Below are 16,750 nucleotides of genomic sequence, written 5' to 3'. Positions count from 1 at the left end.
GTCTTGATATTTCAGGCCATGAATCCAGTTTTAGTCCTGGGCTTCCTTTGTTTATCATTTTGGAGAAGTGAATTTAAGGAAAAATATGTAATAGAAATTATGTTGCCAAGATTTATTCCTTCAAGGTTTAGTAAAGAGAAAACACAGTTTTATGATATAAAATGCTCAAAAAGTTAAAAATGGGAAGTTTTCATAAGAGAAAAGAAAAATTATAGTTATTCTTCTCATTTACCTTACTAATAGATCACCATCTTATTTAAGATGACAATAGACTTATCTAAATACCCACGTTTCAGTTTTAGTTCTGAAGGGGCTTTCAATGAGACATAAGCTGAAGTTATAGGTTAGTGTCTAGAATAGCTCTTCTTAGGGGGCCCACCAAATTTTGTTTTTGTTCTTGTCTTGTTATGCCCTCTTCCCTTTCTATTTTTTCCTTCCTGAAACCTATAAAGGGTGGAACTAAAGTAGCAATACTTCAGACACCTTGAAGGTAGAAGCCACTGTCTAAGGGAGGAAAATTAGGAAGCCTGGGTCTTTGATGACAACAGAGCTGTCAGACTTCCTATCTCAATCTCATTTGGGCTATTTTATTTATTTATTATTTGTTCACTTGTTTGTTTACTTTTCTTTATTATTATTATTATTTTGTGTCATTTACATTTGGACCTTACCTAACTTCAGAAAATAATCGTGAGGATAACACAGGGCATAGCACTCTCTGCAACAAACTTTCTTTGGTAATTTCAACTACTAGTTTTCATTGGCTGTCTCCTATGAATCAGTCACTCCAAGTGCATGTTTCCTGCCAAGTCACACATCATGTATTCATCAAATATTTATTGAGTCTGGCATTGGTTTAGGTGCTGGGGGTAGGAGCAGAAGAAAAAACTTTTCCCCTATCATCATGAATTAAACTGACAAAAGACAGATTGACAGGGAAAAAGGCATATGTTTCTTTATTTTAACTTTACATGCATGGAGGCTCCACAGAAAAGAAGTGAACCCCCCACGATGTGGTAGACTTGGAAGTTTATATAATATTAGTGACAAAGGGCAATAAACCATGGACTAGACAAGGAAAGGGGGACTTGGGCTCCCAGGAGGGGTAAATTGTGGAAGGGTAAATAATATGGGGAAACTAATGAAAAACAAGGGCCATTTTAGTAAGTGATTTTGTTGCTGTTGCTGTTTGGTTTTGGTGAAGACTCATCTTGGTGCTGACTCTCCATCTTCTTCATGACCATAAAACTTCCCAGAGAAGGGATTTTTGGCAGTCTTCATTTCTCTGAAGTTTCTGCTTTTAATCATGTAAGGGACACTGTGAGAAGGCTTCTTTCTGCATCTGTTGATTCTCAATTACCTTCAGCTCAACTAACCCACATTGAAAAGTGCCATATGTTAGGGTTGCATATTCTGATCTCTTTCAGGATATATCACAATATAAAAACTAACGTGGCATATGCCCTTGTGGGACTTAAGATTAGTAATAATTTTGTCAATAGTCACAGAAATACATGAAAAATGATAACTGTGACACTTGCCAGGAAGGAGAGATAGTTCTTACCATCCCATATTGTTAAATGAGTGGGGAGTACAGTGGAATGAGCCAGGAATGAAACAGCAGGTAGAGTTCTCTCAACATAAGGGGAAATTTCTTTAGCAAAGAATAAATATTGTCCATTAAAAAAAGCTCCATATATCTCTTAAATAAAGATAATATAAAATAGGGGAGGAAGTAGAAAAAGAAATATATGAGATAGATCTGGTAATGTTAAGATTTGAGTGAAGATTATACTAGCAAAAGAAATAGCAGAAGCTTGGTGTTTCTTTTCTTTTTTTTTTTTTTTTAAGACTTTATTTATTTATTTGACAGAAAGAGACACAGCGAGAGAGGGAACACAAGCAGGGGGACTGGGAGAGGGAGAAGCAGGCTTCCCGTGGAGCAGGGAGCCCTATGCTGGACTTGATCCCAGGACCCTGGGATCATGACCTGAGCTCAAGGCAGACGCTTAACCAACTGAGTCACCCAGGTGCCCTGCCTGGTGTTTCTGAGAAAGAAAAAAAAAAATATTGTGGCAGGAGTTTGAATTTTAGATTTTATTTTACGTTTAATAGAAATCTGTCAGAATGTTGTTGGTTACAGATTGATTTGGGGTGAACAAACATATTTTTGAGTATGTTTAATAAATACAAGGGCATTTAGAAGATGGAATGATCAGATCTAGTTGGGTAGGGAAAAAATATGTACCATTATAGATTCTTCTTTAAAGTAGACTATGTTTGGTTTTCAGGGAGACAAATGTTCTATTCATTCTTTAAAATCTACCTGAAATATCCTTTCCTTTTTAAAGCTACTTTTATTTTATCCTCTTTGTGCTTTCTGCCTTGTTGAAAAAGTTTCTTCTCCTAGAGCCGCAAGGTTCTTTGTGTGACTCTTTAGTGTCCTCTTAGGTTACAGTTGCCCTCTCTGAGTTTCAGATACTCTAAAAATTCTCCATTACAACACTTTTCACATAGGGGTTCGGAGCACAAATTCTGTCCAGACTTCCTGGTTTGAATCTATGCTCTTCTACATGCTATGCAAAGTGGGCAAATTATTTCTATATGCTCTAATTTTCTCATGTGTGAAAGGGGAATAATAATAATACCCATAAGGTTGTTAGAACTAAATGAGGTAATATATGTAAGTAGCATAAAGCAGTGTCTGACAAATAAATATGACAAAAATAAAGAGTAGTTCTTTCTCTTATGATTACTGGTATATTAAATATTGGAAACAGCATCCATTCAACTGATTTGCTTGGTTAAACAAAACTCCCCTTGTAAAATATACTAAGTGATGCTCACAAAGACATCTACTCTGTAGTTTATCACTTAAACACAGGATACTTTTATGAGTGAATGGCTGTGCTATTAATAATTATAACGAGACAACAGTTAATAAACAGAGGTATATTTACGCTATGACCAGGACATCCTATTAAAAACCCATCACTCTGCACACATTGACTTTTAATTAATATCCCTACAAATATTTACTTAAAATTTTAACTACTGCTATCTATTCTACAGACTTGGATTACAGCATTCACTTTGCAACTTTTAAAACATTCTTTTAATTGTAATCAGAATGCTGTTCAGAAATGTACACTTGATAATATTTCTCCATGTTTAAATACTTCAGTAGTTTCTCTTTTATTCAGATTCTTCACCATGACCCTTATGGCCTGGTGTATGGTGTGCAGTTCATGATCAATATTGTCTTAGACTGCTTTCTATCATGGTTTTCATCATCATCATCATCGCTCATTTTCCATGTACCAAGTCTTGTGCTGACAATTTTATGTGAGATTTCCTTTTTAATCCTGACAAAATGTCACGAGATATTTTTATTATCCCTATTTATGAAATGGAGACACTGAGATGAAGAGAGTTTGGACTATTTGCCTAGTATACAACTTGTGACAGATAGAGTCAGATTTCAAAGTTTGATAAGCTGGTACCAGAGACCTTGACGTTGAATCTTAGCTTATATCGCCTCCCCTGATACGTTGATTAAAAGGAAAATAAGCAATTATATGACTTCATAAATGCCTCTTCCTGTCTTCCTCCTATTACATCTCAGACTCATTTCCTGGCATTCCCCTGCATCACACTAAACAATCTAGCCATTCTGATCTGACTTTTCTGTGCATGGAGTGCTTATTCTGCCTGTGGGCTTTCATACACGCCAGACCCTCTTCCTGGAGCATTGTTCCTATTCCAGTTTACCTCGATATCTCATCTTCTGTGAAGTGATGGATTCAAAGACACTCATTCTATTATTCTTTTCATCATTTGTCCACTTTTCTTGGGTGCCCTGTTCTCTTCTTGCAGTCATGGTATTGATCATATTCTATTTTATATGTCAATTTACATGTCTCAGTCTCCCACTAGATTGTAGGTACTCTGAAGGCAAGTGCAATGTCTGTCTTCTCCACCACTGAATTACTAGTGTGCTGGCCCATAAAAGACACTTGAGATTGTGAAAGAAAAATTGTACCAGATGGTGTTATATAGTCAAGGAAGACTTAATTCAAGATTATTACCTAGGTAGGGGAGGAGTATTGAACTTAACTCTGCTGAAATAAAAAATGGGAGATTTTTAAGAGCTGAGAAGACTAGTGGAAAAAACACTGCAAGATGTTGGGGGAAGGTTGATAAATGTGCTTAGGCCATCTGTGTTTGTTAATAGTGCTTATCGAAGTTAAGCTCCTACTCTCACATAGAGACTCAGAGATAGAGGCACTATCTTCTAATGAATACATACATCTCAAAGGGATGGCTTCCAAAGTCCTGGAGAAAGACAATCTGGGTTGTAAAACTGACAAGAGGTTGGAGAAAATTTACATCTCAAAGAGGCAGAAAAAATAATCTACAATTGCAAGTTTAAAGTAAATGTTCTAAGAAAAGAGAGGTCGAGGGCCTAGAGTGAGGGAAAAAAACCTTCCTAAAGTTTAGTCAAGCTGAGAGGAATTATAAGGCCATCTTAGTCAAGAACTATTTGTTGAATTAATGAATAATTAACCAGAAAAATTTTTTAATTTTTTTTATTATTATGTTATGTTAATCACCATACATTACATCATTAGTTTTTGATGTAGTGTTCCATGAGTCATTGTTTGCGCATAACATCCAGTGCTCCATTCAGTACGTGCCCTCTTTAATACCCATCACTGGGCTAACACATCCCCCCACCCTCCTCCCCTCTGGAACCCTCAGTTTGTTTCTCAGAGTCCATAGTCTCTCATGGTTTGTCTCCCCCTCCGATATCCCCCCCTTCATTCTTCCCTTCCTGCTGTCTTCTTCTTCTTCTTTTTTTTTTTTTTAACATATAATGCATTATTTTTTTCAGAGGTACAGGTCTGTGATTCAACAGTCTTACACAATTCACAGCGATTAACCAGAAAAACTGAACACTCCATTATACAGTAAAACACTCTTGACATGTAGTGATTAAGGACTATTACATGACTTTGTATTTATATAATTTAAATAAAGTGTTCAACAATACACACATGACATTTGGCTTTTTTAATATCTAAACTAATTGTTCTAATTACTTTTCATAGTTTTTTCTAACTCATAAAAAATGAACTAACATTATTATAATATGGTACTTCACAAGTAAAGTTAAATGTTTTAATTGAACATTTTAGTTCTCCATTTACTGAAACTTCTAAGAAATTACTGATAACGTTAAAGTACATTGTAAATAAATAACAGTATAAACACAGTAGCTAGATAGAGCAGAAATAATAATTTTATTGCCTCCTAACTGAAGTTCTTGCATATTTTATTTTTACTTATTTTATTTTATTTTTTTTAAGATTTTATTTATTTATTTGACAGCGAGAGAGACAGAGAGAGAGGGAACACAAGCAGGGGGAGTGGGAGAGGGAGAAGCAGGCTTCCCGCGGAGCAGGGAGCCTGATGCGGGGCTTGATCCCAGGACCCTGGGATCATGACCCGAGCGGAAGGCAGACGCTTAACGACTGAGCCCCAGGTCTTGCATATTTTAAATAGTGTTTAATGTTGCTTAAGTTATTGTGGCTGTAAAGGACATACATCCAATTTAATTAAACCTGTGCAATTTCAAAGAAGGTAAATTTAGTAGCTATATTTATATTCTCCAAAGTGTCATTGGATATGGTATTGATGTTTTCAAAGTATATTTGCTTTCATTTTTATACATTTAGAATACTATGAATCAGCTCATATACAGGACAACAGTTAAGTTAGCTAAATCTATCATATTGTACATTCTTTAAACTATGTTTTTGTTTTTTGTTTTTTGTTTTTTTTCTTTCCAGCATCATCCTTGTCTCTCTCAAATTCAGGTGCCCAACCATTGTGCATGTTTATGAAGGTTAATCCTAAACCTGAATTTCATTCACTGACCATAGGCATAGTTGAGTTTCTACAGTTCATTGGGCAGAAATTTTGCAAAGATATGGGGGGAAGAGTAGGGGCAAACATTATCTACATTTGAAAAGACCAAATTTACAAATCAGTACTCTTTAATTCAATTTTTTTTCTCCTTGACTAACTGGGGGTTTATTTGTATGCATTCTAAGTGGCAGTGCCATGGGAAACTAAGATTTTTCTCATTTTGGTTTAACACAGATTCACCGAGAAAGCACAACCCTGATTTTGCCTGAGAAGGACTTCCAATAGAACCTGAAATGTGAGTACTGTTTATTTGTGCTATTGAATTCTATGCTATATAACTGACTCAGTGATATGACATGGCACTTATTAAGATATGTAATGAAAGTCTTGATTAAGTGTAATTATAGACTAGAAGAAGTGCAGAAAGTGAAAAGTGATGTCTGTTTTATTGTTCCCTTTAAAAGAATTTTCATAGTTAATGCTTAACTTCGAAGAAGACAATACATTTCAGCTATTCTTTGACATTCAGTTTAAAGCATATAGTTTGTATAGTTTTGTTATTCCAATGTATCTGTGGTTGATAAGATATGTAAATAAGGTCTTACAAATACATATCTTTTGTGTTATTTTGAACATAATTTATTTTTCATCTTTTCTATGATCAACATCCCTATGTGCTTAGAGCATATATTTGGCACTCAGTTTTTCTCTGGTTTTTTTCAAATGGAATCCATTGTCTGCTAAAGGTAAAAGCTTGTTGTGCCTTTCTTCCCCGTTCTGTCATAGATCTTTCAGCTACTTACTAGTTGTTGGCATCTCTTCTCCCTGTTTGGCCTCTGATAAGTTGTCTTTAATAACCTGTTGTTTGTTCTTGAACTTTGCCATGGCTGCAACTGTGGGGTATCAGAACTGTCAAAAATAAAAGTGAAAGAGCAAGAGGCACCGAGCGTATGAAAGTTAGAGAAGACATAAGGCCTGGTATTGATTGATGAATTTCCCACTGCAGATAGTTTTCACTTTATCCCATTTGCTGTCACAGTACACAGTACCGAAATAATAAGATTTTTTTTTCCCCTCAATAATGGACGATGGGGGCTGTTTGCTTTGTGAGAATCTGCCACGGCCACATGCCGTGTGGTTTTATCTTTGAAAGTGAGGGTGAAACAAGCTTGCCTGGCTGCAGATAAGCGACTTAGAAGGAATCCTATTCAGATGTACCTGTCACTAATTTATCTGGAGGTTTTGTGATTCATACATACTGTTCTGTGTGCGATGGAGCATTAAATTGCTTTCCTCTGGGAGCAGGTCACATTCAGGGGTCATCAGACCTATGCTGTCGGATGGTGCATGCTTGATTCATATAGCTTGCTGCTACTGAATTTTTATCTATTAGAAAGCTGGTAATTTGAACATATGTTAGATGATCTCTTGTAACATTTCAACAGCAAATGGATTGACAAAAATTTAACTATTAATATGCAAGTGTTTGGAAAAAAAATTAATCATCCTTTCTGTTAGCACAGTCATTTATTCTGATGATTAAGTAGTTTAAATATGTTTCCCAATAATGGCCTAACTCTTGATTAATGCATTTCCATGGCTTCTTTATTTATTTAAACAAACAGATATGTACTTAAGTGCATTAATTTTACTGAAAAAAAAAAAAAGCAGATCGCAGATCTGATTTTAATCAGGTCTCACCAAAGAAAAAGCTTTAGAAAATAAAGATTTTTTTCCCATTTACAATATAGTTTTCTGCTGTGGAAATTCCACTTTATTACCCCATATGTATTTTGAGAGAAAATGACATACCTTGGAAAATGAGACAGACACTAGTTCAAATTTGAAAAGGACATGCAAGAGATGCTTATTTTTATGTGTTAAAATTGTGCTGAGAGACTTTAGTACAGATCTATCTTTTTGGATGTGGGATATTTAGCAAATGCAAAAAAACTTTTTTTTTATTATTTCCATTATGTGGCATATAAAACTAAAACCTAATATCTTCCCTTGCGTTTTAAGAGTGCTCCATTTTGTGTAAAATTAAGTCAATAAATGGCAAAGAGGCAGTTAAATGAAAGCAATCAAAGAAATCTTTTTAAAGTGTTTTTAGCATGCATGACAGCAGTCTTAATGGTGGATAAAGTAACTATATAAACTTACATGTTTTCTCTATTTTTTTTTTTAATTTAACATTGTTCCTTATACTTTCTATTGCAATCCAAAACAAATGATCATTTCATGAAGTAGCAAAAGGAAAACTCTTCCAACTGGATAAAAATGATGACTTTATGCTGCATTTATATGGTACAAGTCTTTTGATATTTGTCCTAGTTGTGAAAATGTAGAACATTTAACATAAACCAGAATTTTCTTATTAATGAATTAAAGCATAAGTAGGGCATTACTGTGAGAACTTATTCTATCATTTATGCATAATTTATAGTATTTAAATAAGATATTCATCACATTTCCCAATCTTTAAATTACACTGTGACCTTAAAACCTTATAAGGCCTCCAATCTATTTAATAATATTGTTTTAGGATTTCAACATGTTCTCTTAAGCATTTCTCTGGTGAAAGAAAGAAAAGAAAGAAAGAAAGAAAGAAAGAAAGGAAGGAAGGAAGAAAGAAAGAAAGAAAGAACGAAAGAAAGAACGAAAGAAAGAAAGAAAGAAAGAAAGAAAAACAGTTCATAAAACTAAAAAAAAAAACAGTATACTATATGCAAAGTACATATAATCAGGCATACTTCTGCCCTCTTCTTTCTATTCTAATTTTTTTTTTTCTATTGAGGATGGAAAAAAAAGTCTAAATTTTGAATTTCAATGTTTTTACACAAGCTTATTATATACTTCACTAGGAGGTATTTCTTTTTTAAGGAAAACTATTTAAAAACACAGACTAAATTCATATTATTTTTAGAGTAATTCAGAGAAAACTGTTTTGTTAGAGACAGAGGATTTAAAGATTTTGTTGTAATGGTATTTTTCAACAGTTCTCTGTATCACAAAGTTTCTTCTGTTCTTTACATGAATAGCTCCCCACCTTTCAGACTCTGCTAAACTAGCTTAAATACCATTTTTTTAAAGGTCTTTTTTAAGCATCCAACCTAGCCATCACCTCTTACGGAGTTCTTTTTACTTCGTGGCATTTACCATAATTTTTAAGTGTTTTATTTATATTTTATAAAAAATAAAACTAAATATAGAGAGAAGAGAGAAAAATATTTACTTGTTTATTTTTGTGTCTCTTACAAAACTTAAGCACAATATTTAGTGCTCAGCATAGTGCCTGGAATATAATAAATAGTATAATTTGTTGAGCGAGTAAGGTTGGATAATGAAAACCAAATCATTCTATAAACAGGAACATAAGAAATGTAATGTATATGTCAAATACATAGTACCAAATATTATATACTCACCAGTTTATTTAACAAAATAATTACAAATACACATTGTATACAAATAGAGAAATCAGCAAGCTTCAGGCTTCACTAGCTTCCTCACTACACAACTAAAGCCTACCAAAACTTATTACATATTAAGTGCCATGACACACATAACTAGTATTGTCTAAGAGTAGTTATGAAATTTTCTGTGGATATCTTTTTGAATAGTTTAAAGAAAAACAAAAAAATCCATGGTTATTAAAAACCCATTTATTTTACAATCATTTATTGAGATGACTGTATATGTATGAAACTGCAAAAGTCTATAGATTTACTATTATAAATTGTTAACTCTCATTTCATAAAATCAATATATAGTAAGGAAATTCGATATACACTTTCAAAATACAGTAGAGCTTTATCTTTAAAGAGAAGCTGAAATGGAGCTGACACAAGCTTTGAAGAAAGCTGAAGGAACTCTTGGCACAGGGAATGGCCATAAGAAAGGCATGAAGAAAGTATTAGTAAGAATTAGTTGCTTATCACTTACCGTCCTAAATATAGGCGGATGTATTAGGTTACGTTTGGCTATGAATGGACATTTTATTTAAAAGTAGATTAGAACAAGATTGTGGAAGATTTAACACTAGTTTAAGGAATTTGGGATTCTGTTGGCATGTAGCTATGTCCCCTGAACATGTCTAATCTCTTCTTCTTTAGAAGCATAGAAAATAAGAATGTGGTTATTTTGAATGGCAGTCCATACAGAAAAATCTGGTTGTAGGTACTACAGGATTTTCCTTTGGTATGTGCTATATATATACATGCACATATATGGACCCCCAGATGTATGTCTGTAGTTTGCATGTGTGTAGGTGTATGCACTCCACTTAGTCTGGCTTCACTTTACAAAATAAATTAGAGGAGGAATCATTATCAATATGTATAGAAACTGCTAATGACTTTGACAAATACTAGATAAACTAATAAAGCAGGAAGCCTGAAATAAAATATCAGTAACAGAGGGCTTATCTCTGAGAGACACACTTGAGGAAATACTCATAAGGATGATGGCTCATAAAACGCAAAAAAGAAGTCAAATATTTAATTAGACTTTGATGAGCAAAAGAGCCAGATACCTATAATCTGTTAACTTCCTGAAACATGTTCTTTATACCATACACAGTGAAACATGTAAATAGAAATTTTGTGATCTTTTATTATTTGATAACTGATAATAATCTCTTTGAAATTATCAAAGAAATTTGGAAAATATTATGCCAAATACCTTTTTTTAAAGAATGAGAAAGTACATTAGCCTATTTTTTTAAATTTTAATTTTTTAATTTTAATTTTAATTTTTTTATTAAAATATAATGTATTATTTGTTTCAGGTGTACAGGTCTGTGATTCGTCAGTCTTACACAATTCACAGCGCTCACCATAGCACATACCCTCCCCAGTGTCCATCACCCAGATTAGCCTATTAAAAGTCCAAAGAATTCGTAAACTAACAGTTGGTGTTTAACCCAGTATTTTCAAACTAATTTAATCAGGTTACCTTTATTTCAGGGTCATGATCTTACCATGATCCCATGTTGCCTAGATCTAGATTTAGAATATCATTCTCTGAAAGCATTTATAGTAGGAAAAGTAAATGCAAACTGTTATTGTTTGGTGTTTTATGTATTATTTAAGAATCTTGGCGTATTTCAAGATTCCAAAGTCATTCTCCTATATTTTCATCTAGAATCTTTTTGCTTCTAGCTTTACATTTAATTCTATGAACCAGCTAATTAATTTTTGTGTATTGAAAAAAGTAGGGATCAAGAATCATTTTTAGCTCAGACCTTGTTCCAAAATTCATTGAAAGTATTTGTGATAGCTTTTTACTCTTCTATTCACCTATTTATGTATTATTAAATACTTGAAGTATGCTATTGATATTTGTCTGTTATTATAGATTAAGAACAAGTTTTGAAATACGTTAGTGTAACTCTACCAAATGTATTCTTTTTCAAGATTATTTTGACTGTTCTAGATCCTTTTCCATTTCAACTTAGAATCAGCTAATATTCTTATGATATTTTGATTGAACTTGTACTAAAGCTAATAAATAAAGAAGAATTAACATCCTAAAAATATTGAGTCTTCTCCTTTATGAAGATGGCATAGCTCTTTTTATTTAGGTCTTACTACTTTCTGAAGCAATTCATAGTTTCCATAATAGAGATCCCCCACATATTTTGTTGGATTTATTCCTAATTAATGTTTATTGATGCTGCTATTAATGTTAACATTTTAAATTTTTCATTTTCCATTTTAGTGTATAGAAATAAAATCAATTTTTATACTGACCTTTTATCCTATGGGCTTGCTAAATTCATTTATTACTCCATGTATCTTTTTATACATTCCATAGGTTTTCTTATATATACTATTATCTGATATTAAAATTTTCTTGCCAACATTTGCATTCTTATTCCTCTTGTCCAATTTCATTGGCTAGAGCTTCCATTACAATATTGAATAGAAATGGTGAGAACTGGGGCTCCTGGGTGGCTCAGTCTGTTAATCATCTGACTTGATTTCTGCTCAGGTCATTGTTGCAGGGTCCTGGGATCAAGCCCCACATTACACTCCATGTTCAATGGGGAATCGGCTTGAGAATTCTCTCCCCCTCCCTCTGTCCTGCCCCCCCCATCATGTGCATGTGTGCTCTCTCTCTCTCTCAAACAAATAAATAAATCTTTTTTAAAACATGGCGAGAATGGATTCTGTCATCATATTGTCAATGTTAGGAGACACATTCAGTGTTTCTCTCCAAGTATTTTAATTTTCATGTATACTCTTAATGGGATTCAGAAGGTTCTACTCTAGTCCCTGGTTTTTAAAAATGAGTACTAGATTTAAAATATTTTTTCTGCATCTTTTGAGATGATCTTATTTTTCCTCTCTACATTTTATCTATATCAAATTGCATTAATTTCTGAATTCCAAACCAAACTTGCATTGCTGGAATATATTCCAATTTGTCATCATGTAGCATCTATCATATACGTAACCTGATTTGTTTTGCCAATATTATGTTAAAGATCTTTGTGTTTATGTTTGCGAGAAATATTGTGCTGTATTTTTCTTTCCTTTCAGGTCTTTATCTCATTTGGTATAAAGACATAAAATGAGATTGGAAGTGTTTTTTTCCTCGATTTTCTAAGTTTGTATATTATTTCTTCTTCAAATAATTGATAGGATTCACTGGAATAGCTACTTGAATTTTCTTTGTGGAAAACTTTTGAATTGTAAATATAATTTTCTTAATGGATAAAGGGATGTTCAGATTTTCTTTATTACCTTCTGTCAGTTATGACAGTTCCTGTCTTTTGGAAAATTTGTCTAATGTTTCTCAATTATTGCATCTATTTACATAAAACTATTCATAAAGTACTATTATGAAACTTTACTGTGGGTTGGATCTGTAGTATTGTTCACTTCGTTTCTAATAATGGTATTTTGAATTTACCCTCTTTGTCTTGAAACTGACTAAGGATATATTAGTTTTATTAATCTTGTCAAAGAAAGCAGTTTTGACTTGCTGATTTTTAAAATATTTTTCTTCATTTTCAAATTTATTGGTATCTGCTCCTATCTCTGATTTTCTTTTCTTCTACTCTTTTTGAATTCTATATTGATTTATTTTCTAACTTCTAAACATAGAAAATTAGGTCATTATTTTTATACTTCACTCCTTTCTGCTAGAGTAATTTAACCACTTTTTTTTCTATGCACCACTTAAACTGTGTTCCACGGATTTTGGGCATGATCTGCTTTCATTAACACACAGTCTGAAATGGTCTCTAGATGAATTTTTGAGTCCTTCTTTGAACCATAGATTATTTACAAATTTAATGTTTAATCTCTTATTATGTAGAGAATTTCTATCTTTTCAAATCAATTTTTATAAATAGCTTTGTGGCAAAATAGTATACTGTACATTATTTGTCTGAACTTTACTGGGAGTTATCCTGTAGCCTATGGTGTAATGAATGCTCTCTGTACCTCTAAAAATAATGTATCTTAGAATTTGGGGAATAGCACTTTATATGTGTCCATTAGTTTAAATGAATTGATAATTTAGTTCATTGATTTTTTTTTTTTTTTTTGTATTCTTGCTCTCAATTACCAAAGCAGTACTAAACTCTCCATACCAAAGTGTGGATTTGAGATTTATTTCTTCAATTCTGTCAATTTTTGTCTCCTGTATTTCTAAACTCTGCTCTTAGGTACATATATAACTAGATTTGTTATGTCTTCTTGATGGATTGACCCCTTTTATCACTGTGAAATAATATTCTTGATATCTGATGATACTCTTTGTCTTAATATCTACTTTGCTTGCTTACAATTTTTATCCTATTAAGTAAATACTAAATAATCATGGCATTAACTGAAATAATTAGTATTATAATAAATAAAAATATAAATTAGTATATTTAGTAAAATGTTTCCCAATGTGTGATTCAATAATTTTTAATACTCACCCTTAGTAATTGAATAAAAAATGCTGTTCACACATTTATTTTATGTGAAAAGGCCTTGGAAAACTTACACGATGAAAATTAAATCATGATATGCATATAATATTTAAATGAGAGACTTTAAGACCTGGGTAAATAATTAAAACCCCAGTATGGTAATTTGAAGTTAATAGGGACATTAGTGGTCAATGTTCCACTTTACACATGGAAAAATTAATACTGTGAGAAGCTGAAAACTAGTCCCAAATCACAAATGCTGCTAAGGTCTAGAATACCAATGTTCTTTGTTCTACAAGTTACTGATACTCATGAATAAGGTCCTTGTGGAGATATCCAAAACTTAAAGAAAAAAATAAAGGTATCAAAATTTTAAAGATGATAAGAACATGAAAAAATCAATGTCATAATATTCTTAACCAAGTGCCTTAATCTTTATCCATCATTTTTCTCAGCTACAAAAATGATCATAATTCATAATGGTAAAAATACATCTTTGTGTTTCCTTCTAGCTTGGGGAAACAAACAAAAGACTGTGGTCCCAATTTCAGTGTCACTGCCCCACAAATAAAATATTCTCAAGAGTAAATGACTGTGTTTACCTGTATAACGGAAAGGTGAGAAGAGAATAGCCTGAGTAAATACCATTCGTGCTAAAATAAATGCCAAAATATTCTTTGGGGAGAATAGTCTTACTTCTATGGTTACATACAGAGAAGGAAAAACAACCGTTTAGTTCACGTTTCTATTCTTACATGTGTACTCCCGATAGGATTATACTTATTTTGAGTATAAGATAAGTACCTTAGAGAATGACTCCCATGCCCTTTAATAATTTTAAAAGTACATGTTAAAATGTCCATTATATTACTTGTTTTAAAGGGGCTAGTGAAGGGTTAATTAATCATGAATGCATAGACAAAGAAATGCCAGGGACAGTTTCTTGGCAGAAAACAATTAGGTTGAAATGCCCTTTTTAGCAGTGCATTAGGAATATGGCAATTAAGGTACAGTTAAGCACTTTGGAAATAGGTGCTTTGGAAATAGGTGCTCTTAGTCATTTATTTTTCCTAACAATAAGGAACAGAGACAAAACACATAGTACCTGAGTGTAAATATGATTTTCAACTTCTTGAACACCAAGACATTTTTAAAAAAATTCTATTTGCTGCTAATTCCTTTTGTTGACTGTATGTTTCATGATGATAAATTTAAAGCACTGGGAGATGCTCACTGGAATAAAAGGTCATAGCAGTTTGTTAAAGAAGCTTTGCCAAGACTCTATCCTTAGTACCTTAATAGAATGCAAGAATCAACTCACGTTCTCAGTATTTTTTTTCTAACTCCATAATGTATCTTAGGATCACTTCCACAGAAAGTAAAATAGAGTTTCCTTTGATATTTGTTTGTCATGTTTCCTTCATGAATTGTGTAAGTTTCTTCCATCTAGACTACATATATTACAAATATTATTCTCTCCTAAACAAAACTGAAAACAGTGCTTAGCAGGTCAAGTAGTAAATTCGTCCATTTAAATCTTGTTTATACTTCTTTTTTTTTCTTTATAAGGAATTTATTTTAATAACATTGCTAAAGTTACCAGAAATGTAAAGGGCAATCAAAATTTCTTATATACAACTCAAGGAAGGCAGTTTTGTATAAGTCAGGTTTGAGAAGTGGGCATATAAAAATATCTGCCTGTTTATACTTCTATTGTCAATATGTAGTGCTCTTCTAATTCAGTAAATACACTGCCAATTCAATGTTAAGAATAGGTGACTTAACATCACTCGGCATCAGGGAAATACAAATCAAAACCACAATGAGATACCACCTCACACCAGTCAGAATGGCTAAAATTAACAAGTCAGGAAACAACAGATGTTAGCAAGGATGCGAAGAAAGGGGAACCCTCCTACACTGTTGGTGGGAATGCAAGCTGGTGCAGTCACTCTGGAAAACAGTATGGAGGTTCCTCAAAAAATTGAAAATAGAGCTACCCTATGACCCAGGAATTGCACTACTGGGTATTTACCCCAAAGATACAAATGTAGTGATCCGAAGGAGCACATGCACCCCAATGTTTATAGCAGCAATGTCCACAATAGCCAAACTATGGAAAGAACCTAGATGTCCATCAACAGATGAATGGATAAAGAAGATGTGGTATATACAATGGAATATTATGCAGCCATCAAAAAATGAAATCTGTCCATTTGCAATGACATAGATGGAACTAGAGGGTATTATGCTAAGCAAAATAAGTCAATCAGAGAAAGACAATTATTATATGATCTCATTGATATGTGGAATTTGAGAAACAAGGCAGAGGGTCATAGGGGAAGAGAGGGAAAAGTGAAACAAAACGAAACCAGAGAGGGAGACAAAACGTGAGAGACTCTTAATCTCAGGAAACAAACTGAAGGTTGCTGGAGTGGAGGTGGGTGGGAGGGATGGGGTGGTTAGGTGATGGACATTGGGAGGGTATGTGATATGGTGAGCCCTGTGAATTGTGTAAGACTGATGAATCACAGACCTGTACCCTGAAACAAATAATACATTATATGTTAATAAAAAAATTTTTCAAAAAAAATAGGTGACTTAACCTTTTGAGGAAGTATCTTGACAATTATCTTTCCTTCTTGCCTTCATATCTTGGTCTAAATATGCTGAATGAATTATTTGAGGCTTCCTCATTGCTGTGTTCTCTTATCCCTCTAGAATTTTATATGCATTACTATCCTATTTGGCTAGAGATGTTCCTATTTCCTGTCATTCTTTTAGTACTTCTAATTTTTTAATGACTGAGCTTTCCCTGAACTACTGAGCTGTGGTCGAACTCCCTCCTAGTAGTACCTATAGCACCTTGAGATTTTTTTCCAGTATAAC

The 16,750-nt window shown here is 33.1% G+C and overlaps 1 protein-coding gene across 11 annotated transcripts in view; it reads left to right on the top strand.

Annotated features, from left to right (window-relative positions):
* The window catches only part of MGAT4C (MGAT4 family member C), a 725,092-nt gene that overhangs the window by 400,617 nt on the left and 307,725 nt on the right, over positions 1-16,750 (top strand). For all 11 annotated transcript variants that reach the window (XM_036110967.2, XM_036110954.2, XM_036110961.2 and 8 more), the window contains one exon: positions 6,166-6,226. The gene's annotated coding sequence lies outside the window, so the exon portion shown is untranslated. The remainder of the gene's footprint in view (positions 1-6,165; positions 6,227-16,750) is intronic.

This window comes from Halichoerus grypus, chromosome 6 (genome assembly GCF_964656455.1).
Source record: "Halichoerus grypus chromosome 6, mHalGry1.hap1.1, whole genome shotgun sequence".
In the NCBI taxonomy this organism is placed as follows: Eukaryota; Metazoa; Chordata; class Mammalia; order Carnivora; family Phocidae; genus Halichoerus; species Halichoerus grypus.
Note: the sequence above shows the minus strand (reverse complement) of the source record. Positions and strands in the feature narration are given on the sequence as shown.